Here is a 10623-nt window from a genome sequence, read left to right as displayed (position 1 = left end):
ACTGGGCTAGCGTATATATGCCGAATAAATTAGTTTTTGCTAAGGTTGCTGGAAACTCATGTTCAACACCATGCATGTTTAATTGTTTTTGCCTGGCCAACAATAAAGTATGTCAAGTTAGCTGTAATAAACAAACCAAGTAGAGATACAGAACACTTCCTGAAAAAAAGAAGGCGCTAGTTTAAAACTCAACGCTATTTTAATAGAAAATTATATGATGTCTTTTAAAAGCATCCATACATTCCGATTTAGGAGAATAGCGCCTCATTAGGCCACATGTTCTTTTGCGGCATCAAGGGAGACTACGACAAGGAATCATTGGAACACAAAATGCCATACTACCTCCAGAGCGTTATGACTCCAGTTTGACTTGAACCCTATATCACGACTTAGCAACCGGCAGAGCAATAGTGTTTCATCTACCCCGTATAGCACCGCACACCACGTCTACTGTTTAAGGCCCAGTCACATCTCACCGGATTGCACGAACGGACAAGAGTACGCGCGAAAAACAGTCATCCGGTTATTTCCGTTGGCAAAAGTTGTCGCGCATGCATCTGGGGGTTACAACGTACCGGACGTTCAACGGTGAAAGCGGGTTACAAACGTACAAGGGACGGACAGCAACGGACGAACAACGAAATAACAACGAACGAACTAACGAACACCAACGGATAGTAACGAATTTACAACGGACAATTAACGGATAAAGAACATACAAAACGTAGGAGTACCGGAAAAGTAACGGACATACCGGACTAGCAACGGAGAAGAAACGGTCTAAAACCTGGGCCTCCGGAGTGCCTCAAAATCAGGGGGCATTCCCATGAAGTTGATGACAGATTTTGGTGTTCCATTCGCAGCTCCTGCATTAGTTGGTCCATGGAGCTATAAACGAGCTCCATGGTTGGTCATAAAGACTAAACTGCCGTCTTCTCTGTGAACCTAGCAAGGCCCTAGACCAGCATTTAAGCCGAGCACGTCTCTTTCTTCTCTTCTTGACTATATATTCATTGGTCTTGATGTTGGCTTCAATGATAAGCATCTGTGCTTTTAAAGCTGACAGTGTGTTCTGAAGCTTGAATCTTTCTGAAGGGTCCATGATGTAGGTGTTGACGGTAGAGGTTATAGAAGCAGAATGAGGCGTGGGACGCTTGGAGTGGACAAGGTGGAGGTACGCTGCATCTCCGTTCTATGTCCGTCTGTTATACTTTCCTGGCCTGAGTTCTTCCGTTTCTTCCGTGTAACGTCCGTTACCTATCCGTTCATTGTCAGTTCTATTCCATTGCACTTCCGTTATTTCTACGTTAGCGTCCGTCGAATATACGGTGTAGGTACTGTACTTCTACGTTTCATCCGTTCTTTGTCCGTTAATGATCCGGTGAGCAATAGCAATAACCAGAGACGAACGGAGAAATACAGTATACCAAACGCATACAGAACGAACAAAACGCATGAGAAACTGATAAAACGGAAGCTTAACGGATTAGTAACGAATAAATAACGGAGACAATTTACGGTGGATGTCCGTTCCAAGTTTTATGCATGTTCAAAAACGACACCGGACAAACGGACCCTCCCGGTAATGAAACGTAGACGGACGGAGGAGAACCGCATACTAAACGGATACTAACGTACATCAACGGAGTGCCATTTTTTGTCTTCGCTCCCTCTCCGTTATTGCAATCCGGTGAGATGTGACTGGGCTTTTAAATATACTATTAATTTCCAAATAAAGAAAAATGGAGAGCAGTTTTACATAAAGTAACTTCAGATGGATTCGAGCCAGAACACTCGGTTACCAGTCCGCAGCTCTACCCACAGAGCCCGATGACTACAGTCTTTGTAATTATTCATGCAAAGACGTGACAGGTATAGTTACAACCAAACCTTGGAGCCCCATGTAGAGAACTGGGGGAACTAGTTGAATGAACGAAATCAACGTACGGTACACCTTGCGCACGCGTAGACAAGCTCTGTTTTAATGTGTTGTGTATAGCAAAACAAGGAGTTTAGTCACAAACTAACGAATGATTCCAGAAACATAAACCATGACAAAAAAAACCATAATCACTTCTTTACTCTGTATCAGCATCATACACGTAACAGATTATAATATATATGTTCTTTTGTAACAGGTAACACAATTAAGCACATTTAAGATTCCCGAGTTCCAATGTCACACGGGCCTCCACAAGTTACAAGTTTATCACTCATTCGGCACTGGAGCAATACTTTTAAAAAAAGACATTGCTTTGATATCTAATATTCACTATTTTTTATACATCTCGACCATCTTTTGCGAGTTCACCTTGTTGTGGTGTCCATGAAACATTTAGCTAACCTCCAATCCTAAAGACGGAATGGATGTCAAGACGAAAGCTTCAGGTCACGTGATTTTGCTACACAGTGCACATCATAGAAAATATGAGTATTTATTATCACAACCATTTTATGTCTCAGCATTTTTTTCCGGGGAAGGATTCCCAGCTCCTCTATATGGCCGTCGCCTTCGGTGACCCCAGGTCCACACCCTCATACATATAGCCATTGGCTCTTACATACTGGTTCACATCCTATTCTTAAATCATTTGGGAAAGTTATCCATCCCCTATCTCTCCCTTCGCCTACACCTTTTATATTAGGTACATGCCAATGACCGTAGCCATAACAAAGTCGAAAATATGGCGAGTTAGGATTTTTTTTTTTGGCATTTTAATGACCAGTATTAGTACCAGATTATCTATAAATTGCAATGGTTACTACAAACGTATGTGACATACATATATATGGGTTGCATTTCGTTATTTCACTTTGCACTCGATTCACTCAAGGCGGTATAGTATAATGTTCCCTTGTAACTCTTTACTAAACTAGATATAACTTAGCTGGTGAATGGCTTTCACTCGGTTAAAACAAAGATATCAGCAGTTCTTGTGTAACGAGGATAAAGTAAGACGCATTCAGAAACAATATGAGTGTATCACCACTAAAAAAGGCCAGTGTGACATAATCTATTGGACTGTCCTTTCCCATTTCATTTTTTCATTTATTTATTTCCAGTATAAATATATATAAAAAGGACATCAAAAGTGAGTATGTAACAAGAAATTATTTTAAAATGTTAGTGTACAAAACACAAAACAATAAATAAATAAATATATATATATATATATATATAAATATATATATATATATATATATATACCTATATACAAACATATACATATACACACATACATACATACATATATACACATATGCACACATACATGCACATACACATACACGCACATATACATACACATATACATATATATACATATACAAAACGTACAAGTGCAGCTGTCTACAATAAATTTTCCAGATTACCATTTTGTAAAAAAATAGCAGCACGATAAATAAAACTATTTCTATACACATTAATTCTGAATTTTGGTGTTATTGCTTTGTTTCTCAAATTATACCTAGTAGTTTCTCGAAGTAGAGAGTTAAGTTCGGTATGCAAAGAATGTCTGTCATTTTTCTGTATGCAATTTACACTTCTAATGAACTCATTTTTAGCAGCATTGTTTACAGTACTCATAAGAAAGTTAAAATCTATATTAAATATTCTAGAACAATACTTTGAAAGAATAATTATTCTCTTATTCTCTTTAATTAGTTAAAAGTGATACCAAGCAGAAACAGCATATATTAGGTGTGGTAAGATATTGGCAGTAAAAACTCTTATCCTTACATCAACATGAAAATATGGAACTATATACGATACAGTTGAGACTATGAAGTACACCCGTTTAAGTATTCTGCTTATATGACCAGTGAAACTTAGTTTGTCATCAATACAAACACCTAGATATACTGTATGATGAATGCGTTCTACTTCCGCATCTTTAATTGAGATTTTAGTTAACTTACATGATACAAGACCTTCATGTTTAATATTTATATTCTCAAAAACCATTTCCTTAGATTTCTTTGGATTGAGTCTTAAATTCTTCCCATCACACAGATCTACAATATTTGATACATCAGTTTTATAACTTGCTTGGTCAGCCTGATGCGTTCGCTTTGATACATTGCACACTATAGCAGTGTCATCAGCATATTTCAGCACAGTACACATTTAGAAGTAGATCTTATTTCGTCAGTATATATTGTGAACAGAAGAGAAGACAGAGGACCGCCTTGAGGGACACCAACAGTTTTGATTTTTCCGTCAGACCTTTAGAATATTTTACCTGTCTAGACCAGCCATTCATAAAATTTGATATCCAATGTAACAACCATGGCTCTTCAGCGAACCCTTGCATGTCCTTGATTAAACGATTTGGAAGAACCGTGTTAAAAGCACTGGAAAAATCGAGAAATAAGACCTTAGAAATAGTAGTATCTTTGTTATTTAATCCTGTGACAATATTGTGAATAAGTGTTAATACAGCATCGGTAAATGACAACCCCTTCCTATAAGCAAATTGATTGCTATCTCCATATTGATCAATGGCTTGGGTTATTTGAGGCACGATCAATTTCTGCATACAATTAATACTTATACAGGCAAGATCAATTGGTCTAAATTCATTTACCGATTGACAGATAGAAAGCTCTAGGAAAACGAGATGTACAGTATATAACCCCCTCCCCCTAAATATGTATATATATACATACTAATAATACAAATAAAATGAATTAAATTGAGGAAGGAACTAAACCACTCCCTATACCCGTACACCGTACACTCGTTTATATATTCGACATTCACTATGCTAAATTTGACTATTGATCTAAGAGAGAAGCCGTTTCGTGAATTTCAAGAACGTTATCTACTTTTTCCAATTTCCCAATTCGTCGTTATAGAGACGGTCTATTTTCTTACCTGAGAAAGGTGCATTTCTTACTCAATGTAGATGTCTCAAATCAAATTTTAGTAAAAAAAAGCGAAAAGAAAGTAGTTTTTGAATTTTCATTTTTTCTTACACTGTTAAAACCATTACATCTCGGTTCAAAACAAAACGTCTTATAAAACATGATAATAGGTAGAGCGCCCTCGTTTTTAAATTGACAATATTAGGTTCGTTCACACAAACCTCGAAAAGTGCTCGTTGTAACTTTAACAATAAAACACAATAACAAATTTCGTCTCATTTTCTTTCGACGTGATAGGTTTTGCAGACTGTTTTAGAACGACAATAATGTTACAAGCTATCATAATACGCCTTGAAGCAGGAGTTGCTGGATGTAGAATGTAGATATATCTCTAAAGTGCTCATTGCCTTTTTAGTTGTTCATGAGTTTATCCCTTAATGTACAACGCAGACAAATACGTTAGCAACTACTATCAAAACGCAAAGAAATTTTTCGACTAAAATGTTACCAGAGATCAAAGAAAGAATGTTTGGCGATATTACAACATTGGAAGCACAAAACGATACACACAAACATTCAAACCGTGCAAGTAAATACTGCAACAACAATCCACGAATTTGTTAAAGAGCACACTCTCAATTTTTGAAATATTGTCACTTTAGAATATTGCAGTGCATTGGGTCTCTATTGTATTTCATTTCACTTGTATGTCTCTTCTCGTTTGTCTATAATCTAGCTGCCCCTCCCCCGTGTCCTCTCTCCAACTCTCTCTCTCTCTCTCTCCTCTCTCTTCCCTTCCCTCAACCCATATCCGAATTTGGTATGTTTTTTTATGCCCTGACTGTAGACTTACCATTCCAATTAACTTATTGTAATATATCTTGACGATTTTGTACAGGTTATTGACAAATCGTTAATTTTGTTGTGCGTATCAAGAATCTACATGATGAAAATATATTCCACACTTTATTACAATTAATACAGCGCATTTTATGAAATAATGTACACACGAAAAGGAATTGAAATGATTCCCTTAAAGCTGTTGAATGCCTTTAGTATTCTTACTTAGTGTCTCAGTATACATTCAAATTTATGCTTCGTCCTTCCAGCGAATATATTTAAGTGTACTTCAAATTTCAAATCTACGTCTATGTTGCATTTATTAAGAAGTGAAATAAAACTGAATAGAAACATAGTATACTGTAAGTCAAATACACATTGCCTTGGCCAAAGGGATGAGGAAGGTGTGTGGGACGATGTCTATTGTGACAGTCATTAATTGTAGCATTTATGTACTTCTACTTATAGAGATTCAGAATGCTGTCGTAAACTTCGGATGAAATACCTATCTGTTCTACATCGCTGAGACCCCATTCCTATCAAAACTCTGCCCTCCCCCAGTCCATTCCTCAGTTACTACCCCCCCTCCCACCCCGCCCACTCCTTCGAGCCCAGTAGTTTAGAAAGAGTAAATACAACACTACGTCAAAGGTCAAATGAAGTCATACCTAATGAGGGTCAAGATGGGGCATATGAATATTCATGAGATGAAATCATCGCCGGAAAATGACGTCATACTTAATGTGGAAGGAGGGCCAAGAGGGGGTTAAATTCATGAGATGGTTTCATCGTCGAAAAAAAATGAATGAAACAATGTATCCGGTGATAAAACCTAACCCAGAGGAAGAATTAACCGGTTGCACCACTAGTACAGCCTACTGGTTTCTAACAGGATTAGTGCGTACTATATGTACAGTTTGCATACCATATTAGCATTACCATTATCAGTAGTGAATACTGCCGATGCGAACATAGAGCTAAATACATAAGCACAGGCCATGAAACAGTTATTTTTACGAGGATATGTTGTCATAAATGTGTGAAAAGCCCGCAAGGGCTATGGATTACAACTTCACGTCGGGTGGATTCCGAGTCAACACTTTAACTCAAACTTGAGTACAATGCATAAGTTACACCGGTGACGCCGTCGCTGTTTAGTGTTACATATTCATTACTAAACTCACATGTAGGCGTGGTCCAGCTCTTACAATGAGAACCGTTATTTCAAAAATGCTTTCAAATGTTGCCGTTTTTTACGCCTTTTCCGTTATTTTTAACCAGTATCACTGTCATTTTCAGTCATTCCTGACATACTTTATCCATGAACAACGCCGGTGCTACATTGAAACATAAATAAATTAAATAAAACAACAAACATTAACTTATGTTTTCCGGCACGCACGTAATCACTTTAAGTTCCAGGTATGATGGGTCGTTGTTATTTCATCTAAGTTTGAACACAATACCGCTGTGTAGTCGTTTCCTTCCGCGTTTGAAAAATCGAATGAATTTAAACACGAAGATTTCTTTTGCGCTGTATACGAAAATGTGTCAATTATCATTTAAACTTAACCTTTCATAAATTTTCATTCCCCTCCCCCCCCCCCCCCTTTTTTTAGTGACAGTTCTTTTCTACAAACTGCAAATGATTGCTATGCAAAGAACGCCGTTCTTCGACCTGACGCCTTGTTTCAAACCGTACAGTTCTGCAAAGACTTTTCCCTTGACATTAAGCTTTTCTAATGCCGCCACCTTTAAGTTTAGACGGGCGAAACAGGGCTCCATGATGTGCAAAGCCGTAGGCAAAAACAATACATTTCCTGAAAGTGTGATAATTTCATTATTTTTCAATATATAGTTTGTATATTGAATGGACGATTGTGGCAGATTCCGACGTTTGCTGGAGTACCCAATTAAAACTAGGAACACTGCATTTGCACTGAAAATATGGTCATTGAAGAACTGGTATGATACTATAGATTTGCTTGAAGTATTTGTGTCATGCTGCTAACCTCTGAAATATTTCCCCAAAGAGAACGCTTTATTAAACCAGCTCGATAGTTTTCGGGAAAGGAGTGGACAGTATGAAGTAATTATTAAAGTTGCGTCTACGGTAGTTTATTTTGATCAATTTTGCGATCATATATCATTTGATGCTGTTAAATCCTATGCATAACACTACAGATCAACAACTTGACTATACTCAAGTTTCATTTCAAGTAATGAATCGAAAATCGACTCATTTGAATATTGTTTTCAATTGCCTGACATTTGTACAGATTAACAATTAATAATATGATAAGTGCCAGGGGTTGGGGCGGAGTGTCAGAGACATGTATCCACCTCCTCCCCTTAGAAACCTTCAGTTGGTAAAATATCTAAAAACAGGATTTCTCGTAGCCTTGATCTCAGTTTCATCAAGTTTACCATCTTAATTTTGAATTATTCTAGGTAAAGTCTTCGTAACATTGCTGACTAAGCGTAGAGACAGCTGCATGCTTTAATGTCTGATTCAGACCGGAATCTTACTGTAATCTTCCAAATAGCATAACGTAATGCGTATTTAGCGAGACATAGCCATGCCATGCAAATATATTTGAACAGCACGTCAACTGATGCTTCATGAAAGAGGTTTAAAACCTCAAGAAAATCTCGTTCTATGCCTTCTATAGGATACTAGTCAAGTCAAAAGATCATAGGAACGTAAAATTCACCGTAAACGTTCTGACGGAAATGAATTGGCACCTTAGCCCTAACAAGAATACAAATAAATAACAAATACGAGCTAATATTGACTTCATACCTGGTCAGGTAAATGTCAATGACGTCACATTACAAGCAAAACAACAAAATAAGTGTATTGCGTTGTTTCCTTGAAATCGGCTTAAATATTTTCCCCACTGTTGAAGTTTATGTAGCAACAGGATATTATGCATGAACGCAACTTAAGGGGGGGGGGGGGGGGTTTCCTTCGCGCAACAGTATATTGTAATAATTGGTTAGTTAGATGGAATTCAATGTTTGTGACAAACTAAATTTTAAGAACTAGAAAAACATTGTAATATATAAGATTGAGAACAAATGAGAGGAGGGAAAAAAGTGAGAGCTACTACTTGATCATACACAAGGGCATAGGAAGCGGGGGGCTGGGGGCGCCAGCCCCCCCCCCCGGTGAAAAATATGGGGGCGGAAGTATCATTCCGCCCCCCCCCCAGCTCTGCAAGTCAGAAAACCCCTTTTTCATTTCCAAATCAGAAAAAAATCTCATTTGGAGCACCAAATTGCATCTAAGGCCAGGTGAAAATGCAAAATTATTTACAAAATGGAGTGGGTGTTGAAGTGTGCTATATTGCACCAAATTGCATCTGAGGCCACCTGGAAATGCAAAAAAATCCAAAGGGGAGGGGGACACCCCCTCCCCTTACACCCCTCCCCCAGGCCGGCCATCAGTCTTCAGCCCCCCCCCCCACTCAAAAGTACCTTCCTACTCCACTGATCATACAATGATTTAGATATAAATCTTTATTTAGTATTATCTATCAACGAAGCACAAGATTTTGAGAACGCTTTTGAATCATTGCCAGACATCTCTGGAAATTTTCAAGGTTGACATTTCTTGGTTTGCCCCAGATTAACTGATTACTTTCTATTGCCGTTAATAGTTATATATGCAGACTAGCAATATACAAACATACACGCACCCACACAAACATACACGAATACATACAACATACATAAACAGCCACAAGGCACGTGCTTTTGTAGTTTTGCATATATGAAGGAATTTCCGACATGATGGATATCATCTCGAAATTAGCTTATCCAAATAAATACGAAACGTAGCATTCGCTCCATTGACAAAAAAAAAAGGGATTTTCCAGTGGCAGAAATTCATTGTGTGAACAAAAATTGCTGTACGACCGCTCCACCAATAAACTGAGATTAGAAACCATTTCCTTGTAGCTTATCTGATATATCGAAACATACAGTCGCTATTGATGTTTCATGGTGTGAAATATCGTGGTTGTATACGCTACACGCCGACATATGCACGGTACTGAATAGCTTAGGTTATAGTTTATCACACATTTTGTGTGTGTGTGTGTTTGTGAGTGAAATTACACTAAGTGTGAGCTGAGATCAAGATCAAGTCGACAGAAGTTTTATGGTCAGCTTCTTCCACCTGCATCATATAGACATAGTCTAAGGTACTTCACGGGACGTATTGTTTTGCTTTAAAATAAATTTAAACGACTTTGAATAATGTCTGTTGACTGACTTGCGTCCCTTATGTAGATTGGAGATAAATTAGCCTTTAGATATCGCACGCCATGTAAATTCCCCTTTGAATTACACGCTAAATCGTCAAAGTGATGTGGCGCACTCTTTAAAGCATTGTAGAAGTTCTCACCGGGTAAAAGCTACCCCTCACTGAATATTGGGCACAAGCCATCATTCATCGGACCTTTCATTTTCCGTTACATGTCCATGCCTAGATTTCAACAACCGGAGAGCACAAAATTATGTTTGCATCACTTGTTAACAAACCTCGATCTTTTTTATTCACAACTAAGTAAAAAATAATATAATATATATATATATATATATACAGGGTTGTCACCACCAGACTATTTTTAGAGCCGGGTAATTTGTGACAGTGATCCGCGTCCTGGGGGAGGGGTATAAGGGGAGGGGGGAAATTTTCAAATCCTGATGGTGCCTACATGCAAAATGGTGGCATTTAGAAACTTGGTTTTGATCCTCAAAACTCTCCTGAGATACCTTTGTTTTTTCATGTGGATCACTGAATTTTCCTGGGATCTTTTTTGGTATTTTTTTGTATTTAGAGCCCCTCATCACTCACCCCAGTGTTAATGTTCCATATGCACATTGTTCTCATTTAGTACTCCCCCTGTG

The sequence above is a fragment of the Apostichopus japonicus genome, chromosome 13, assembly GCF_037975245.1.
Source record: "Apostichopus japonicus isolate 1M-3 chromosome 13, ASM3797524v1, whole genome shotgun sequence".
In the NCBI taxonomy this organism is placed as follows: domain Eukaryota; kingdom Metazoa; phylum Echinodermata; class Holothuroidea; order Aspidochirotida; family Stichopodidae; genus Apostichopus; species Apostichopus japonicus.
This window is presented reverse-complemented; position numbering follows the sequence as displayed.